Source organism: Acipenser ruthenus, chromosome 2, assembly GCF_902713425.1.
Source record: "Acipenser ruthenus chromosome 2, fAciRut3.2 maternal haplotype, whole genome shotgun sequence".
Taxonomy (NCBI): Eukaryota; Metazoa; Chordata; class Actinopteri; order Acipenseriformes; family Acipenseridae; genus Acipenser; species Acipenser ruthenus.
In genome coordinates this window covers 90,806,487-90,827,932 of record NC_081190.1, presented here as the reverse complement: position 1 = coordinate 90,827,932, position 21,446 = coordinate 90,806,487, and the positions used below count along the sequence as shown (strand labels likewise).

General features: G+C 40.7%; 1 protein-coding gene across 2 annotated transcripts in view; it reads left to right on the top strand.

Annotated features, from left to right (window-relative positions):
- Positions 1-21,446, top strand: part of exoc6b (exocyst complex component 6B) — a 222,834-nt gene that overhangs the window by 179,696 nt on the left and 21,692 nt on the right. The gene's annotated exons all lie outside the window — the stretch shown is intronic.

Here is a 21,446-nt window from a genome sequence, read left to right as displayed (position 1 = left end):
GCCGGAAATGATTACTCAATTCAAATTGATTTCACCCCTTTCCCTTTAAAAAAAAAAAAAAAAGAAAGAAACCTACTACAAAAAAAAACGAAAACAAACTACTCCCAGTGCAGTCGGGCAATGTCCCTCCTTCCTGACTTGTATCTATCATTGATTTGATCTGAATACTTTAAACCCACAGCAACTACTGAGTGGCAGCAAATTCCTACATTTCTATTGAAGACTTTGCTTGTGAGATTTAAAACAAGATTACAATTAGGAAATGGCACATTCATTCCTCATACCAAACCCTGCAGCTCAGGTACTTAATGTTGCTCTAAAAGAAAACAATCTTCATATACTGAGCAAATAAAGCCAGTCTGTCTAGATGGCAGACTTGTTTAAGAGACAAAGTACTCTTGCCCCCTTACTCTTAGAGACACTCTATACACAGCATAGTAGCTTATAGTACAATGTATAAGAAATTTGTGACTTGTCTTTCTAATCCTTGTTATGTCTTCATCAAGGTCAGGGTTACTTTTTCTTTTTGACCTGTTTAGGACTGAAGGACAGTACAGGGTGGGCCATTTTTGAAGGCCAAGGCCAGTCCTTGCTGTCTGCTTCCTCCTTGCCGGTATTGAATGGGTACTTCTGTTTCCCATGCGACAATGGGTTTAGCTGTTTATCTGTCACTGTTTCAATTGTCTATTTACTGGATACAGCTGATTCATATCCCGTGAGCTACGGAATGTTTGATGGTAAACGGTGTTGGTTGTTTGTACAGAGTATATGTTTTGGGACAGAAATGTGTAAAATCAGTTTTTTTTTGTTTTTGTGTTTTTTTTACAAACTAGTTACAGAAACGTTTGGGAAACTTTGGAGTCATTGCGTTAACCTTCTGGTTTGCTTGTTGTTACTACTGGAATATCTGATGAATCAAATAGTATAGCAGAGTTCAATTCCTGAAAATAGCAATAGTAACATTATCACTGGTCCCCTCTTTCTCGTGTTGAATAGCTTTTTTTTTAGACTACTTGGAGATATACAGATTTCAAATACAATTCTACAACAGATTAAACATTTTTGCTGCATCCTGATACGCAACGACTTCCTGTGCTGTAGGTCATTTTCACTCTCATGGGCTAGCTGCAGTCAGACCAGGTGACAGCCAGCACAGGCAGTGAATAGTTATCTGCAAGTGACACTTTTTTAACATCATGTAAGCAGTCGATAGCAGAGGTTCTCAAACATTTTTGTTTGGGGCTCCAGTTTGAGAACTACTGATCTAGATTGAGTCAGTCCTGAACAACTCAAATCTCAACTCTAAAATGCAGCTTTGCTAACTTCTGTATCATTTCAGGTTACATTGGAGCAGCACTGAAGAAGCAGTACTAGCCACTGCCACTGTGTGTGTGTTTGTTTGAATGTGCGTGAAATCATTTGTTTCGGTGTGTTGTCAAGTTGGGGAAGCAGGTGGCCTGCTTATCGTGCTGCGTTTGTTGTTTGAATGGGATCGAGCTGGAAAAGACTTGAGTGACGTGTTCATACTGAACTCTCCGTGGCCCCTTTAGCATGCTGGCTGACCTTCCTGTACTTAACAGCCAGAAACAAGCCAAGTGTAATCACTTTCTTCAGTCGCTGCTGATAACGCGTTCCGTTATGGGGAGGGATAGGGGGGCAGGCAAACATCACGCTGTGACCTCAGGCTAACCCTGGCCTAGCTTCCTAGCTTCTCTGTAGTCTGCGCTGATAAACTTAACACGGGTTGGTTAGGAAAAAAAAACTTTTGAAAAAGAAATCGACCTCTGAACGACCTTGGCAATCTCCCAAACTAGGAGTCGGGCCAGTTAGAAAAGCTCAAACCTCCTTTCCCTGCTACTGAGTAATCTCGCTCTTTATTTTCTCTTCCTTTTTATTGTACACAGTACAGCATACCTTTTGATAGTGCTTACTCTTCTCAAACAGTACCCCAATAAATGATTAGGTATTGATGTATTAGTTGAATATTAATGTCAGTACTGGTGACTAAGTTGAATTGAATACAAGAGTTAAAACAATTAAAATACCATTACATACAAAGGTGCAAGCAGTACAGATGCCTAATCAGTTTAACCTTTTAACTTAAACAAGGGCTCATTGTGTGAAATAATTTATAGTCATGCAAAGAGGGCTGTAAAATGTATTATCTGAACATGAGAATTATTATTGAGGTCTTGCAAGTACAGTAAATTGACTGGCTCTGGTGTTGAGAATGGGATTAAAATATACAGTGGTAGTACGTTATTTCTTAACATACTCATTCCAAATTGTGTGTTGATTAAGCATTACAGAATTGCATAACTATTCTATTTTGGTATTTGGTGCTTTTTTTAAAAGCAGCTATGGATATGGAAAGCGCTGCCGTAATTGAAATTGAATCCCTGCCGTTGGTAAGAAGATAGAACTGCAGGAGTCTGCAGGTTGGTTATGACATAGTGAACTAGGCTGAATTTCCACCTGTGTCTCCTGTTCCTGGTTTCTGTGCTGCACCTGAAGTAGTGGTAAGGGTTAACTTTGTCAACTAACAAGTACCTCCTAACTCTTCTATGTTCTGGGCTAAATAAATCAAATTCCTTCAAGCTATCTTTAACCTGTCTTCATAGCAAATATATACATTAAAACTTGAAATGAACGGCAAATGCACTGCTGTACTGACTGCTGGCTCACACTGCTGTACGGACTGCTGGCTCACAAGCACACATTCACTGATTAGCCTGATATTAAACCCTGATCCAAACTTTCACTGTGATGGAGCACGCCACAGTTCCCGCAGGACATCACTGCAGGAAGTCAACCCCTCTCTCACCCCAAGTAAGAAATTAACTAAAACTCTTTGGAGATGCTTTAGGAATTTCTGTAACACGTCCAAGAGACTTGCTAGTGAATGCTTCTTGACTGAAGTCATTTTCCTTCTGAATAAACTACCATTTCCCATTATTCATTTAGTGTGCTTTCTCTGCTTTTCAATTTTTTTTCTTATTTGCACCTCTCTGAAGTACCTCGCTTGTAACAAGTACGCAGAAATGTGTTTGGAAAATTTCGAGAAGCAGATGTCTACAGTGCACCCATTTTCTCAATGTGGTGAATTATGAGCGTCAATCGCACTAGCTACAGCAAGGCAGGCAGGGCTGTATTTTGATTGCCTAACTTACTGTTCTTGTAAATTCAGCTTGTTTTTATTCTTACTGTTTTCTTTTTTGTGATCACATTTTTATTGTGTTTTTATACGTATCAAAAACAACATCTCTTCCTACAATGATGAGCACATTTTCCCTCCCCGGACCTCATGAGAGTAATTTGACACAGAAACTAGGTAACGGGTAGACAACGCACTCCGACAATCCCCACATTTCCCAACCGTCCCAATGACAATTAAGCACAGTCCATAGATTGGTTAGCTGCTGTGCCCCACCAAGTCTCCAAGGTGGCAGTTTTTAACCTATTTATCCTGGCGGTAGATAGTTCCAACATCACTATGTCGTTGAAATATGATAACCACTGCCCGCAAAGGTAGTCTATGTGGAGGGAGCCAGCGCTGTACTATCAGTTTCTTTTCCGCTGTAAATCCAGCAAGCCAAATTTTCCGCTGGCGCTCAAACATTTGAAGTCTCGAATCATCATCATTAAGTAGTAGTACCACTGGATCTAATGGTAAGTCTCCCCCAATTATGTTGGACAGTACAGATGTCACTTGTCCGCAAAAAACTAACCTCTGGACATTCCCAAAGCATGTGCATTAAAGTGCCAGGTGTTTTAAGAGAACAGAGGTTACAAAGTGGGTCTGAGGTGATTCTTACACAGTATCTCTTAGGTCCAGTAGGTCGTCCAGTAGGTCCTGTGGCACAATTTGAAATGAATCAGCTGATGATTAGGATTTTTTGACGCATTAAACATATTATACCAGATCGTATCCCAATCAATTGGCCCATTCTCTGAGGTTAGATTTTTTCCCCATATTTTGATTATAGCCAATAACTTATATGAAGCTTTTAGCAGATGTGAGTATATCACAGAGACCAGCCCCTTAGAGGCAGTTCCTGAGACCCAGTCTACTATAGCATGCACTTTAAGTTCGGGAACCCCATAAGCACGCAAAGCAGAGCGCAGTCTAAGATTAGAAAAAAAAAAGATGATCCTTGTAAATTGAAAATTGAGGTCAGATCCTGGAAACTAATTAGCCTGTCCCTATCATATATGTCACTAAGTGTGTTGGGTGTTGGTGCCTTTTTTAGACCATGGTTAGAAAACAAAGGGTTGAACACTCTATTATGCCAGATAAGGTGAGTGTTGGTGCCATTAAGTTTTTTGTCCCATATGCTTTTCTACCACCCTCCAGTTTGCTATTGTATTTGCAATGATAGGACCAAAGTGTAGTGCACATTTTTTGTTCATGAGACCTATAAATAAAATATTTTGTAGTCTAATGGGAGAAACTAATGCTTCCTCGATTTCTCTCCAGGGAATTGCATACAGTGGATTTATCCTTATTTTTAGTGAACGTAATTGAAAAGCCCAATGGTAGAGCTTAAAGTGTGGGACTGCTAGGCCAACAATCAATTTTGGTGCACTGTAGTGTATTCAGTTTGATTTGTGGAAGCTTGCCATTCCACAGAAATTTCCAAATTAAAGATCGAGGCAGGACATTCATTTTAACCATAGCTATTCGGGTTTGTAGAGAGATGGGCATCCCGGTCCACTTTCTACATGTCACCCTCCACCTCTTTTAGTATGTTAAGATAGTTATTTTTGACAATAGATTGGAGGGAGGGTTGTATATCAATGCCCAGATAGGTCAATTGTTTTCTGACCGGAATGATGGAAGGCAGGATGACCCTGCCTGAGGCTTCAGGGCAGATTTTGTCCAGTTCATTTATTAGCCCGATAAGTCACTGAATTCATTGAAAGCTAATAAAATTTTAGGGATATAACTTTGAATATCCACAATATACAATAGAATATAATCAAAGATACAGCATGGTTTGATGCTTTAAATTTAATGGGAGACACTATTGCATTCTGCCGAATGTTCTGCGCTAGAGGTTCGAGAGAGAGAGCAAATAATATAGGCGTGTTTCTCCGTTTTTTGTTTTGTTAGTAGAGTTTATACCAGTGGCTAAAATAATTTTAAACTCTTAAACAGCCGGTAGCCCCTGGTACCACAGCACTCAACGCGCTCACAATAGCAGCAGTACTACTCCGCGGATGTGCCCGGCCAGGTGGATGATAAAGTCATCGACTCCGCTCCTGACGATGATACAGAGGTTCCCTCCCCTATCTACACTACTGCTGATGCTGCTTTGATTTCATCCTCTCTCAATGTAAATACCCAGTCCAGTACAGATGAGAATGATTTCCTGAGCAACATTGATGCATAGGATAGAAAAGCCTTTGAAGGGTTTCTCCTTTCATGAGGCGGTCTGGAAGCCCGTCGGGGCTATATGGGGAAAAATCAGCCTCTTCTGCGGCATGTCTCTCTCGAGTAGATCAATTCTGCAGGGTACCAGCAGGCCATAAGGATCACCTTTTTAAACATTCTAAGCTGGATTCCATTCAGGCTACACCAGTACATCCTCCAGGTCCTTCACATCTGACCATGTTGATAAGAAGATTGATACCTTCCTGAGGAAGGACTACACCGCTTCCCTACAGCATGCGCATCAATAACTACCAGGTGTAGGCTACCAAGTAATAACATAAGCTGTGGATCCAGCTGTCTGCCGCCCTGCAGACACCTACCCCAGAGTATATGGATCTGGCCTTGCAGTTAGCTGAAGATAAGAATGTCACTAAGATTCAACTTCAGGCTTTGTGACACTATTGATACCAACACCAGGGCTTAGCAAATGTCACAGCGAGGAGGGGCCTTCAGAGGAAGACATACTAGTACTAGAGGTACTAGTTCTCACCGACAACACCACAGCTATAAAATATATCAATCACCAGGGAGACACAAAGTCGGGAGCTTTGCCTCCTATCCACAAAGATCTGGAACTGGTGCAGGACACAGGGCATCACAATACAGGCAACCTACTTGCCTGGACTTGACAACAGCAGAATGACAGGTAATGAATTCCCATAAAAAAATTTAAAAAACTATAAACAGGTAATAATACAAATGTGTTGGGCTCATAAACGTATCCTTCTAAAGAGTAAAATAATAATAATAATAATAATAAATTACTTGTCAGGATGACATCTTTTTAGGATTGGCAGGGTCTTGCAAAAGGCTTTTTTTTCCAATATTGAGATTCTGCAGCTATATCTCCCAATAGATCCCTATACTGTTGCTTCCATAAGCAACTAAGTTCTGTGCAGTTTCCTGCCCTTTCAGTGACTGAATTACGTAGTGACTGAATTAACTACAAGATTAGATACCGTGAAATGCAACACAAAATGTAATCTTTCTTGTTAAAACTACAGGGAACACATTTTCTGGATCTGTTTGATTAGTATTCTGCTTGGTGCTACATCTGTGGAAATGAAAACATGTCTTAATATATAAAAGTACCTCAGACGCTTTATAAAAATAAGAGCCTGTTGTGCTCCCAGGTAAAGCAGCATTACTGACATGGCCAACAAGTAGATGAGCTGTAATCCGTATTGTGTGTGATGATTCTGGTGATATTCTTGTGTTATTATTGATGGTTTGTTTTGTCTTGACTATTTATTGAACAGAATAAATAATTATGGGTCATTAGAATGTTACTTAATTCGGCCCCCCACTCTATGGTGGTAGACAACAATGGTAATGTTTAACCTTAAAAAGCCAAAAGTGAAAAGTAGATTGAGAAAAAAACTAGGGACTGAGTCAATTTGTGGAAGTAAAAATGTAATTTTAAGACAATCGTGACCATTTTTAATCGGTAATTGATCATTTAATTTTACATTATCGTCCATCCCTGGTTAATATTACCTGTGATGCAGAAGCCAACCGTAGACTTTTTTAAAAATCCAATATAGAATCCAAATGCCTGGCGGAGGCAATGAGATCGTTTGATGTGGCATGCAAAGGAAAGTGCCAACTCAAAACAAATGCTTTCTCGAAGTAGCGTTGTGCATTTTGATTAGTAACACTGTAAGAAAATGATAAGACAGTTAAAGCGAAACGAGGGATCAGTACATTATAATAATACTGATGATGATAATAGTAAAATTAATAATGATGATAATAATGATGGCTTCCCTCTTTCATCTGATCACTGTTGCTTTCATGTATTCTCTACTATTTGATGTGTTTTAACCCTCATCAGTTGTTTGTATTAAGGTTGTAAGGTTCTTCTTCTACAGTCTTTTGGGACCCTCTTATTCTAAATCAGATGTGAAGTTCAAGGCGCTCTGCTTAATAAATAAATACATTGTGGAGCACTCCAGGTTAACTCCTGATGTTTGGATGCAGGCTCCCTGGTACGATCCCCTGCTCGCCAGCTTGCCTGGCCGTGGTGTCTCCAGGCTGGTTGTAATTTCATCTGTGCTCTGCTCGGGGCCTTAGCTGGCGAGAGGAGGCTGGGTGTAATTAGAGGGGCTCGGTTTACTGAGTTCGATTGCGCATCACTAATGAACTGTGTATGTCTGAGGCAGTGGGGCTGAACGCTGCCTTGGGGTGGCCAAGGTCAATACCTCCCTGGCTCCGGAGGGGCTTTCTCCTTAGCGAGAAACTTGACAAGGCTGAAATTTTAAACAGATGGCCCAAACACAGCTAGGAGAATCGATCCAGAGAAGAAACAAACCTCTGCAGAATCCAGGGCTGTTTACCCTTAGGCTGCTTGTCTATTGGTTTGTTTGAAGATACTTTGGCATCTTAGAGGAGCGATTCGTAGCTGAAGTTGGACAAAGCGCATGTGCTCTGCTAAGGGAGACCAACACTATAATAATGTTAAAGGATTGAAAGCTACACACCAGTCGTATACAATCAGATTATTATTTTTTTTTGTTAAATACATGAGACTTCCTATTTCCAGTCCTGAAATGCTATACAAGTATGGAACAAATTCCAGATCTTGTAATCAAGTTCCTAAATACTACTGTAGACCAACGGAATGAAAGTGAGGGCTAAGTGGCAGGTTGGTGACTTGTCAGTGGTTTGCTCAGTTTGCTAGGATACTATTGTGTTGTTCTTTCCACTTGTTACGGGCGAGTTGGAGTTGACTCACCTTGAATTTCCTCAATTGCAACAAAAGTACATAACAGGAGGTGACTGGCAGACGACTTTCAAAGGCTTTTTCCAAATTAACTTTACTCATTTTGAGTTTTACAGTAACTCTATACACTAATTCACTGTAATTAAATGTTAACCATAATCTAGTTTGGAATGAATTCACATATGTACCTAATGTCACTGGTGTATGTTTCAAATTTTCCTAAATATCATTATTATGATTGTTTTATGTAAATTGTAAAAGATAAACATTTATTTGTTCCTTCAGGAACATGATGTCAGTTGATGGATCACAGGCCTTGAAACGGTGTACTTCAAAATCTGGGCAACATAAACAAATTACTAAGCACACTTATATACACTGATTCTGTAAATCGAATAAATAGAAAAAAAAGGATGTGATTTTTCAATGAATGTCTCTGGGGAACACATGTACAGCAAAGGATGTTCAAATCATTTGAAGTATGACAAGAAGTTCTTTGTGTCAAACTAAAGCCAGAAAGTCACAATAATAGGCTGCTGGGGTCTAGTTGGTAGCACACTCAGTGGAATGAAGATTAACCCTCTTCATGGTTCCTTCTCAACTTCACAGAAAGGTCAATAGTTAAACACATGTGTAACATCAGAATCTGTATATGCTATTTAGGTCATGGATGGATATAAGACTCTCATTGCATAGCAACTTGATCCATTCCTGGTTTTACTATGTTTAATAAGACACACCTGAGCTTCAGAGTTGGGGTCAATTCCATTTTTTCAATTGCAATTCCATTTCCAATCCCAGTTCCCTTTTATACAATTCCAATTCCTATTTCGTTTTACGGCATAGTCTTTACTGAGGTTTATGCCATAGGCTTTATCAGGTTATCTGACAAGTTCATTAAGTTGTGTACAGTATTTGTTTGCTCAATAAAACCTTTGTTGTAAAATGATTGGAATAGAAATTTGAATTGATTAAAAGGAATTGGGATTAGAAATGGAATTGACCCCAACTCTGCTGAGCTTGCTAACTATACACTGTGGCTAATCAAGCTCTTAGTAAAACCTGGAATGGGTGAATGTTGCCGAATTTAGGCAGAGCATGCTTGAATGAGGCTAAGCCAGCAGTGCCTTCACTGGAGAACTGTTATAACAGATGTGTCACACTTCAGTCCTTCAGGTTTCTGTCAGCTATCAAGGATGGAAATAAGACTCCCATTGCACAGAAGTTTGATCCATTCCTTGTTTTACTATGTTTAGTAAGACACACCTGAGCTTGCTACCTATACACTGTGGCTAATCAAGCTCATAGTAAACCCTATAATAGGTGACATGAGGTTCTTCTGCAGCCAAGGTGCGAGCACCGTATTTGAATTTAGCCTCTCTGAACTCCAGAGTAACAAGGTGCTACTCTGGCTAGGAAAACTAAGGCTAAGACTCAATGCATTTACCACAGTAAAAGCATAGCAAAGCATGTTAAAGCACTGGTAAGTAGTGTAAAGCACATTAGGGTTAGGGTTGTAAATCATGGTAAATGTATTGTACAGTCATGTGAAAACTGCAGAATTACTGCACATTGACCTTGTTAAATGTCATATTCTGGGTTGACTTCATACACACCTATTAAAACAGTTTAAAGGAGTGCCGTTCAATGCTTTAAAACATTTTTTTTAAAACAAACATCTATAAGCAATACTCTTATCTGCTGCATCCTGGTACATGCAATATAGAGCACATGGTCTTACTGCAGCTAGATCATTGCATTTGAACTACATGTGATTACGTACCAAGATGCAACAGAAACCTTTCATCTCTAGTGTTGCCTTTGAGATGTCTGCATATCCTAAATTGAGGTCTAAAATACAAGTTAAGAATCAAAATATTTTCAGCAGGAGAAAAAGTGCGACCAGTGGTAATTTTACTATAAAAGGAGGTACAGTTTAGTAATAGGCTTTAAAACCTGGGTTAACACTTTCCTGGAATCGTTTGCCTCGGAGAACCTGTACTGAAACACTGAGATTGGGACAGCTTTTGGTTGCACTCTGGTGTATCAGATGTACTTTGAGTTCAGACATGATTCTGAGAGTTCTATTGTAGTCACGTGGGTGCTTTTTAAACTTGTTTTTTTTTTTAATGGTCAACAGGAATGTGAAGACTAAAACAGGAAACGATATAAAGTGACCATAGTTAAAATCTTTTATACACATACCAAGTTGCTTGTTAATGTCTTAACCACCCATTTTTCTCTGCAGTGCAATCTCTTCTTTCGATCCTGTCCTGCAGCCGAGTTAGCCTCTCCAAACTGTAATTTCATCCAGCCCCACTCCCATCAATGGAGGCTTTCAAAGCCCTGTCTCTCTGTTCTCGGGGGGGGAGCAGGAATAACTAATAGCCTTTTTTAATCTAATCTGTGTTTGAAAGTGTAAATCATTTGGCGAAAAAGAAAGATAGAGCACGGATCGCTCATTACTGACAGCTCGGGGTGTGCGCACTTCCAGCACGTTATCGCATTCTGGTGATCTGACTGTAAGGGGTTGTCAGCAATGCTAATGAAGAATTATCAGGCCACACAATTGTCTGTATGAAATACGCCTTAGCAGTACACAGCCAGCAGTCTTCTTCAGCAAGGAATAATCTTCCTAATCATTTTTAGTTAAGCTGCAAGTACATGGCTACCAAAGCTACTTATTAAAACCTTGAGGCAGACAGTGCGCTGTAATATTATTGTGATGTGTTTGTCTTCGTAACGTCTGATACAGTGTACCGCTGCCTCTGGACACTTGAAAAATGAGAGGTTTTCACATCAATGTTTTTTTTTTTTTTCCTTGGTGAAATATTTATTAAAATAAATAGCAGAAATGCCAAGTCCACTTAAACACACGCAACAATTCCTAGTAAGCGTCTGTAAATGTCCTTCCCAGTTTCTCCATCTGTTTCTATTCTTGTAGTTTCATATACAGTGTTTTATGATACTACAATCCAGTTGGACATTCATTACCTTAAATCTTTACAATTTTTTTTTTTAGGTTGTTAATAAAGCTAGAAATTAGCCCTAATCCCTAGTACTGCATCCTTCACTTGTTTAAGTAAGGGTTGTTGTATGTCAAATCTTCTTTGGCATTTCTTGATGTTTTTATTGAGGCTAATAATAACTCATCAAAAGATTCAATAAAATATTTGTTTTGAGGCCTGGATGGTACCTGCATCAGCAGGTGTTTAATTATCATTATGAGCGAGCCTTGTTTCCATTACCTTTCCCCAGGTATAGCTAAGCTGGACGGTCTTGGTAAGCTGTAGCTGGAGTTTCCACTGATGTTCAGCTACACCTCAATAAAGTTTCATTTTTCATACCCAACATGGCCAAACTGTGCTGTGCAGAAGTACATCAAAAGATGTGAGCTAAAGAGTTTTGAACAATGGCAGCTGTTTTACACCATTTTTTTCTTGTGTGACCGCTGCATAAAGACCTGAAATAAAAACACCAACAAATGTTTGTTCAACTTAGTCCATCTTCGCTTGTTTGCATATATGTAATCAATCCCACAATACAACGTTACCTGTTACTGCCGCACTACTACTTCCTCGGTCAGCTATACCTGGCAAAATTACACTGAAACACAGACAGCCATGTTTAACTACACCTGCCCTGTTCCGCTATACCTGGGGAAAGGCAGTGGAAACAAGGAAGTGTTGTACCTTGGTGATGTTGGTTGTTAAGGGCACTATATAAAATGAATGATTTGTGAAATTCTTACTTTATCTACTGTCTTATTTTCTTTGCCCTTTAATGACACATCCACTGGCAAAACTCCCTTATATTTCCCCCCATATTAGCTAGAGTAGTTTATGTTTTAACTCTAAAAGCATTCTGGCTGCAAGCTAATCCCCTTGCTTGAGGAGATACTGCCCCAAGTATTTCAAGGCAACAAATATGCATTATTTATCGACAGGCTAAATTAATACAAGGCTGTGTTTTCCTTGGGCCACCACCCTGCTTTCATGCTACAGAGGCAAGCTGCAGTGTAAAGCCAGGTAAAAAGATTCAGGGGAATACCTGCCATTGAGCACATGTTTCTATGATCCTGCTGACAGGTATACATGTCCTACTGTTTGCATACAGAAGCCTTGACCAGAGCAACAGCCATAGTAACCCACCTTTAATCCAGACGGGGACATCTAATGGGTAAAATATTTTGGTACTCTTCCCAGTTCTTGGTAAATTTGACATACCTTTACTCGAAAGCACCATGGGACTCCCTTGCTGTGACCCCAAGCAATCTTCTGCCTTATCCTTGTAGGTTCAAGTTAGGGTCAAAACCATGAAGATTGTCATGCACAGTTCCGGACGTGCCATGGGAAATTCTTTCCTTGTTCCGGCATGGATTGCTTTTATCTGAATCCCCAACAGTATGCTTGCTTTGAATGATAACAAGAACTGACTAAACCCCCCCCCTCCCCCCCCCACTTTGTGAGATAAGCCAAAGAGTTTAGGTTTCTAATGCAATACTTCCACACAGCACTGCCACTCAAATACTCATTCTGTGTATACCATCACAGTCCCTATGTAGCCTCAGCAGGGTGATTAGTATTGGCGCGGCATGAAAAACCTGCTGTTTATTCAAAGTAATACTTCTAAGTGTGTCGCATTATGCATGTCAAGCTTTTAGTTTGTGACTAAGCAGACCGAGTCGTTTTCATAGTGTTGAGGTCCTTAGAGCAGGTCACAAGGCTTTGTGACATGCCTTCACAGCATTTAATTCTCAGTCCTGCTTTACAGAAAATAAAACAAAAAAGACGCATAGCATTTAATATCTTAAAACATTTTTTAAATAAACATGACGATCCAAATCAGTTAAATAAACAGAGGGCTTCTGAGTAAATAGCAGATTTTAGGACGATGATAATGTAGTACTAATAAAATGATGGCACAGCCACTCAGGGGTGCTATGCATACCTCTGTTCTGAGGAAAGAAAGGAAAAAGTTGATCAACACCAGCATTCCCATAAGGCTTTGTGACTCCAGCAGAGTGGTGTGCTGCGTGGGTCACCTGGAGGGTAGCAGTGTTGGTTTGGCTCACGCTGCGGCTCCTTCCTCAAGGTAGCATATCACTCTCCACGGCAGGGCCATCCAAGGGTTATGATGACATGGCAAGAAGGAATTGTGTTTGTGTGTAGCGCCGGGGAGGGGAAGGGGGGTGGTTTCCTTCATTTCTTCACTTTCGGATTCTATAAACAGATTGTTTAATAGCACGGAGAGGTTCTATTCTGCTCTCTGTCGCAATCTTACAAGGTCCTCTTTGTCTCCAGTGTGGCAGATACACATCAGGCCAGACTTTGCACTGTGGTGAAGGTTTGGTTGCAGGGGTGTGGAGTGGAGCTTGTCTGTAAAGTAAAATCAGAAAGATGGGGTTCATGGGTGTAGTGTGGGGGCACTTAGGGGAAGAGTGAGGCTAGAGAACCCAAATAGAGCAGATATTTTAAATTATTCAAACACAGCTAATGATGAAGTCCCTAAAATAGTGATATCCCTGGTGAATAACATGCTTGTTAAATTTAACAAGAAGTGAAATTAAAAATGAAAATTATCAGTAACATGACACAGTAGATCACCATGACCTATATCCACTGGATGCATAAGTAAAAGTCGAAGGAAGTTTTATATTTAAACAGATGGACGTGTCTCATTAGTTTGTACTGTAGCATGTCCAGACCAAGGATAAATGTTGTGTTGCTTTCAGACAAACAATGTGTCTCCTATGTACCCTGAATTATAACACACCCAGTAACATGTGCTAAGTGATGTTCTTAGCAAGTTTGACAAATGGTTCTCCAGATATACAGTATGGTAAAATTCGAGCTGAAATGGTAAAATATGGCTGAAATTCGAGCAGTGGTCGATTCAAGCAACTCGATTACCAATTAGTGACACACCAATCAATTGTATTGTCAATTTTAATTGCCAAGAAAAAAATGCTTGTGTATGTCTGGCCTAAGACTGATGCTAGATTCAAAATAGAATGAGTACCCTCCACAGAGGACATAAATAATTTGTCTTTCGTTTAATTGACATTTAGCTGACTGCAGTTTTTTGCAATTAGTCTGTTACCCAGAGGCAGCACATTACTCATAGGTTCTAGTGCCCTGAGACCCTCCTTGTTTAGTTCTGAGAAATTTCAGTTGAATCCAATTGATGCAGATGTGAAAAGAAAACATGCAGCCAGCTAACTAAGGAAAAGCTGTGAGAGTGAAGTGTGACACATCTGTTATAATAGTTCTCCAGTGAAGGCACTGCTGGCTTAGCCTCATTCAGGAATGCTCTGCCTAAATTCAGCAACATTTTCCTTGCACTGTGAAAAGTTAGTTGAACAAGCCTTCACTTCTCTAAAGTGATTTTAAATCTGTCTTGCAGTATGTGCACAGTTGAAGTCCATAGACAAGCCCTGCCTGCCAGTCTGTCCCCAGATCTGGCAAGCAGGTGGAGCCTGGCATGCCCATTGCAATAATTAATTAAATACTGCATTTATATACAAGGGGGTACCTATTGGGCCCAAGCATGACAATGCAGACAGACAGTGTCAAATGTGTGCATTATGTTAGATCACAGCTTAAGGATGGAAATAAGACTCCTATTGCATAGCAGTTTCACCCATTCTATTCCATTTTACTATGAACATGATTCTGCTCCGCGTATAGGTAACAAGCTCAGGTGTGTCTTATTAAGATTTCCATTACACAAGAGTAGATGTTAACTTCATGCTGATTTGAACTCGGCTCTCGCCAAGTTAAGCACCAACTAAGACGCAGCTTTACAGTAAACTAATGTGATCCATCCGTGTCTCTGTCCGTTTGCGTTTCCTTCCATATGATGATCCTTGTGTCTGGTGTTGATGGCTGAAGTGTAATGCTGACTCCAGGGATCAGCTTATTTGCCTCCCTGGCGCATCAGCACACACAATGGCTGCGGTGCTGGCTCCGGGGATCAACCACAGTACGGTCTCACCAGCGCATCAGCATGACAACCGTCTGGATTGAGCTAAGTAGGGGACATCTCTGGGGTCTTCAAGTGGGCACCTTCCATCCTCTGTGTTTCGTCGACTAGCCCACGACACCTCAAGAGGGCTCGACGGTGATTCTGGCGTCCCAGCATCACCCCCCTCCGTCCCCAACTCAACTCAGCCCACCTTACTTGCCCGTACATCAGCGTTTCTTTCTTTCTATTGTGCTTGAGATCCCCAGCCAGAATCTTTCCGTCTCAACCACAGCCAGTTGCTGCTCCACTCTGCTGCTTCAGATAAGTTCTTCACTGTGCGACGCAACTCTTGGCCACTGAATCCGACGTCTCTGAGAAACCGGGTTGTAGAGTGTGCCACAAATCCTCGACAACCCACCTCCACTGGGTAAACCCGGACTCTCCATCCTCGCTGTTCCGCTTCAGTGGCTAGTTGAGCATACCGCAGTTTCTTCCTCTCATATGCCTCATCTGCAGCATCCTCCCATGGCACTGTTAAACTCTACCAGGTGAACAAGGCGTGTTGATCCAGACCACAAGACAATATCTGGTTGAAGGTTAGTGGTCGCAATCTCAGGTGGAAAAATAAGCCGTTGACCAACATCTGCCAGCATTTTCCAGTCTCTAGCAGCTTCCAGTTGTCCTGGGCGAGGATTGGTTTTAACACCTTTTCTTGGTGGTTGCTCTCCTGGGCGGAGGAATGTTGTCTTTTGTGTGTAATGTTTTGATGGAACTGGTGGCAACTTATTGGTCATGTAACGCTTGTCTTCCAATGCTAAGGCCAAACATCGCAGCACCTGGTCATGGCGCCAAGTAAACCATCCTTGGCTAAGAGCCACCTTACATCCTGTCAAAATGTGCCTTAATGTTGCAGGTGATGAACACAAAGGACATGAGGGTTCCTCTCCTACCCAGAGGTTTAGGTTCTGTGGTGATGGGAGAACATCATATGTTGACCTGATGAGGAAACTGATCTTGCTCTGTTCCATTGACCATAGGTCTTGCCAGCCAATCTTGCGTTGTTCCACACTCCCATCTCCCTGCTTGGCCTGGGAAACAGCCTTTACGCACCTCATCCTCTCCTTTTGCTTTTGCACCTCGTTGACTACCAGCTTCCTCCGTTGAGCTGAGGCTGCCTTGTGCCATGTAGGAGGAGCTGAACTGAGACCAAGACCCCCTCTTCCATGCTGAACTTGCCCTATGATATCACCAATTCGAAGGGCAGCCTTTGCATCCTCCCCAGCTTTCTTCAAACTAATAGTAAAACCTGGAATGGAACAAACTGCTATGCAATGGGAGTCTTGTATCCATCCCTGATAGCTGAAGAAAACCTCACCCTCTAGCTGTCGGACACCCTGGGTTGATTGAGACCCCAAACGGACTAGGATTGAATCATTAGCTTTATTTAATGTGTTAAAAAAGACAATGGTTAAGGCAAAATCACCCTGTGATACAGGGGTGTCCAGTCACAGTCCTGGAGGGCTATTCCACTCCAGGTTTAACAGGCAAAATTATATAATGAACTACTTCAGGGTTTGGATGGAGATTTAATTGGTTCAGTGAAACAAAATTAATCAGGGTTGGAACAAAGACCTGGCGTGGAAGGGACAACTTTGGCCATTGCCGTTTGCTGCTTTTGAGTGATGAAATGAACATATTATTTATTTATGTATTTATTTATTAGGCAGACGTCTTTTTCCAACATGTTAGTTTACTGAGTTTAAGTAAAGGTATTGATTACCAAATGGAAAATGTATTTTAGTTGTTGTCTCTATTTCCTTGTGTCTGTCTGTGCTTGCATCTGGAATTTAACCTATATACAGTACTTACAGTATCACATTGCACTTTAATAACTAGAACTGTGATCCCCAAGGGAAGTCTCTTTAAATGAGTAGCTATCTGCCCTCTAAAAATCCTTTTGGTACATCTAACACAAGGCTATAGATCAGACCACCACCGTCCTTCTAAAACCTAACACTTGTGCTTCCGTACCTTCTCACTCCTACAGGGAATGCACTCCATTGTGGATAAGCAGCTGCATGAACTCTGGCCTAGGGAGACCCATATCCCATTCCAGGGATTGTGCTTCTGTCAGTAACATCTGCTGTTTATTGGCCCGGCTTTGTGGTCTTGGCCCTGCGGGCTTGCAGATCGCTGCTGTTCAGACTCATTCCTGGCCCCAGAGGTCTCTATCCAGGGAACTGACAGAGTTTAAGGTTAGGTTAGTGCGCTCATGGAGGCTGTAAACATACATTAGGGAGTAATGTGACCAGTGCATCGTGCATGGGTGATGAGTTGATGACTTGGAGACAGGTTGAGGTTCCCAGTCATTTGCTCTTCAACCCCCTGGAGGACCCCCCCCCCCCCCACACACACAAACCTTTGCCTTTGTTCCTACCCCTGCTTTGAAACTGAGAACCGTCTCTGGACCTCAGCTCTGCTGATGAAATAGATAAATTGCGTTGAGACGTCCAGCTTCAAATACATTTTTCATCTTCAACACTGTTAAGTGAATTATTATTGTTATTATTTATTTATTTTTCTACTGGATCTAATTTTCAAATACAATGATAAAATGACCGGCGAATCGCTTCCACACTATGCCACATTACTAAACAGATGCAGAGCTCGATTGAAGGAAAGTCATTCTCCAGATTCAACTGTTTAATGTATAGGTTTATAGATACTGCATTTTCCATACATTACACTTGTTATGTAAACAGAATACTCCATGAACTTTCATGGAGTGCTTTATTGATTTCGATCATGAGGAGAACTACAGTATAAACAACCAGTACTCCATCCTCTATGCATCCTAGTACCTGTAGGTAACATGGCCTGATTGTAGCTAGACCACTGGGGTGAGTCTGAACAGTAGCCTACGCAGTGATTAGCTACCTGGAACTTTGCATCTTTAGCGTTGTACTATAAATGTCTGCATGTTCCACATTAAAGCAGAAAGAAAGAAGCAAACAGTTTTCAACAGAAGAGAATGGGGACTAGAGATGATATTGTTAGGGTTCATGAGATGGATTTCAAAACCTTGGCAAGCACTCATTTAATGGTAATGTTTACATTGTGAAAGAAGTGCAGAGCCCCTCTGGTTCATTCCAGTGGCACCACATTATGTCTCCATAAAGTCTTCTTTATTTTCGCAATGTGTTGTTTTCTTTTTTTCTCGCTGCTTCCTTTAAAATCTCAACTAGCTGCTTTGAAAATCAACGTGGGTCAATGCTGGAACCTTGGTCTAATTGTTGCCATCCATTTTCATAATCTTATTGCCTGTTTCTTTTGAAGTGGTGCAAAAGTGATTCATTATTACAATTTAATTTTACAAATATCCTCCTTCACTGTTATTTAACCCCCCCAAAAAAAGGCAGTAAAATTAATTTCAGTTCTGTTTTCAGCGCTGGGAATTGGAGGACTACTAGGTCGTGGAGCTTTAATAACTGAAAGAGCAGGAGGTCAGTAACATAAAAGGCAATAATTAAACAGATATGCAATACAGTGCCATGTCATTGAAATGAGCAGTCTTGAAACCGGTGACATTATACCAAACTGCGACACAACTTGTGAATTGTTGGAAGTAGTGAGTCATCTGAGAACACAACAGTCCTCCAAAACTGTAGTCTGTCGAACATCTGCTGGACCCAGTGCTTTCTGCACTGTACATCTGCATGGGTGAGCAGGGGTTTGTCAGACCACTCACCCGTTGTAGCCCAGCCTATGCAGAACTTGTTGTGCTGTACGTTGGCTCATGTTTGCAGTGTATGTTTGGCAGAATCGATGCCACATGTGGATTAAACATCCCATGGTTTCCACCTCTTGTTTTAATTACCGTTAGCTGTCATTACACAAATGAAACTAACCATTTCACCAATTTAAGGCACTAGCACTACTTGATTTACATGGAGTGCTTTTGAAGTTTCTGGATGAATAACCTAACCATTTCAAACTGTAGGTTGTGGTTTTGGTCCCATGGAGATTCAGAACTGTTTTAGTTGGCGTCGCAGAGCCTGCTAGTCCAGACCCTGGGGGCTGTGGAGTCTAGACCCTGAAGGGTTAATGTTTTTTTGCAGCCAGGACACAACGACCCCAGGCTTGATGTCCACAGTCACCTGTTGTGTATATGTTTGCATTTCCTCCAGTGCCAGAAAGCTTGTTTTTTTATTTTTTATTATTATTGTTATTATTATCTTGCCAGTAGTTTCATAAAACCCCAGGCAACGTTCTCTGTGCCAGAGAATGTAGAAAACAATGTAGCACCTCAAAGGCCATCCAAAGGTGAGGACAACAAGGCATGCCGAAGTTGTTTATTTTTTCAAGGGCACTAAGGGGGAACTTTTTCAAGTATTATTATTTTTTTAACAGCTGTTACTTTTACAACACTAGAACTCTCTTACCTTTTTATGATGTTTGCCATCATTAAGAGTTATTGAATTGGATCGGGTGATGAAGGCTTTCGGGTAGGGGTGGGGTTTGAAAGAGTAGAAACGATTTCTATTCACTTAAGAAACTTTAAGGAATGTTTTGTCAAGGGCAGTTTTTGTAAAGCCTGTTTTGTCAAATGTGTAGTACATGCAACCTTTTTAAATATTAGTTTATATTTATTTTTTAAAGCAATGTTTAAATGTAATGTTTATGTTGTCCTGCCATATTGTACACAACAGCAGCAATTATGCTTTCAATTAAAATAAATGAAATGATTAAATATGTAATTATTATTTTCGTAACCCTATGATGCAGTTCATACACAGAAGTTTAAACCATCATTTGGCCTGCTTTGTTCAGCTCTTGTCCTGTTCAGCTCTTGTCCTGCTCTCACATAGTATGCAATGTACTGTACTTTATCATTTATTTATATTTCATTATTATTATTATTTGTATTGAGTCGTTCTGTGTTCATGTTAAAAGTAATCAATTCTTTCTTACAAGATTAAAACATAAAATAAAAAACATCAACACTTTCTTAAATGTGTTATCATTATGAATATTGAGAATTGTTTTTGTATTGTTTGCATGTGATGGAAAAAGGCATCTTCTGTGTGCCCTAAAAAACAGCAGCAGGAAATTGTGCCGTGATCTATCAAAACAATTTAGGGGAAAGTTGCAAAAGCCTTGGTAAATTAAAGCCAAGATATAAGAGTCAATGACATGGCTTGCAAAGCAATACTGTGTACTTCACTATAAGAGGAAGTAATAATTCCACCCCCACACCTCCTTTCTCCCACACTCTCTTTATTACAGTTCAGTGTTGTTTATTCAGCATTGCTGCTATAATGCTGGAGTTCAGTGCAAGGTGAGCCTGGTAATGGAGATGAAGTGGAAGTTCACAGGGAGGTGAAGGCTCAGCCCACTGTGCTTGCCAGGGTAAAGAGGAGTTCAGGGATTTTCTCAGCCACTTTGCGTTGCGCCTTGAACAGTCCAAAGCTCACAGCTTCCCCTGAGCTCTGAGTGTATGAAACAACTTGCCAGGCCCACACACTGTCTGAATCTAGCCCAGGTGCAGCAGTGACGGCACAGTTTGTGCAACAATACTGTATTCATTTAGATTCAGATTCACTTCTTTAACCAGGATAGAACCCTTGAGATATGCATCTCATTTACAAGAGGGTCCTGGCAAGAAAAGGCAGCAAGAAAAAACATAAAATCAATAGCAAAAAAGAGGCAAATCATTCCTACAGGACAAAAACAATCATAATACCAGTAATACAAAACATGGTTAATTGAATTGGTATAAACTTTGGCAAATCTTAGTACCACTGCCCTTTATATCACTAAAGTAGAGGTTGTTATTGTAGCTGTTTGGTTTAGTTTCTATTTCTTTAACTTGTTTTCTGCTCAGTTAAACCTTCACTTATTCCCCTGGCACCTTATCTGGAGCTTCACATCTCAACTATATAATATATTGCTTTTTAATAACAATTTTCTCAATGCATATGTTATATTACTATGTATAGTTATATGCACATCCAAGTCTTCAGTTGTATTTGAAAGCTTTTGTGAAAAGTTTAGTATCTGCTTGTGCTAGTGTTCCCAGTGCATTCATCATTGTTGATTATTACCTGTGCAATACTGGTAATGTGTTGCTGATTGCACCTGTAGGCAGTTGGGTTGTGTTTGTCATTCACAGGATTACAGGCTTTCACAAACAGGTATGAAAACACAGCCAGGTGCAGCAAAGCAAAGGCACTCGCCCAGCTTGGCAAACCAGTCGACAAAACCTGTTCATTGCCCTGCTGTGGTTAACACTATTGATTTCAGACTAATCTGCACTGTGCTGGC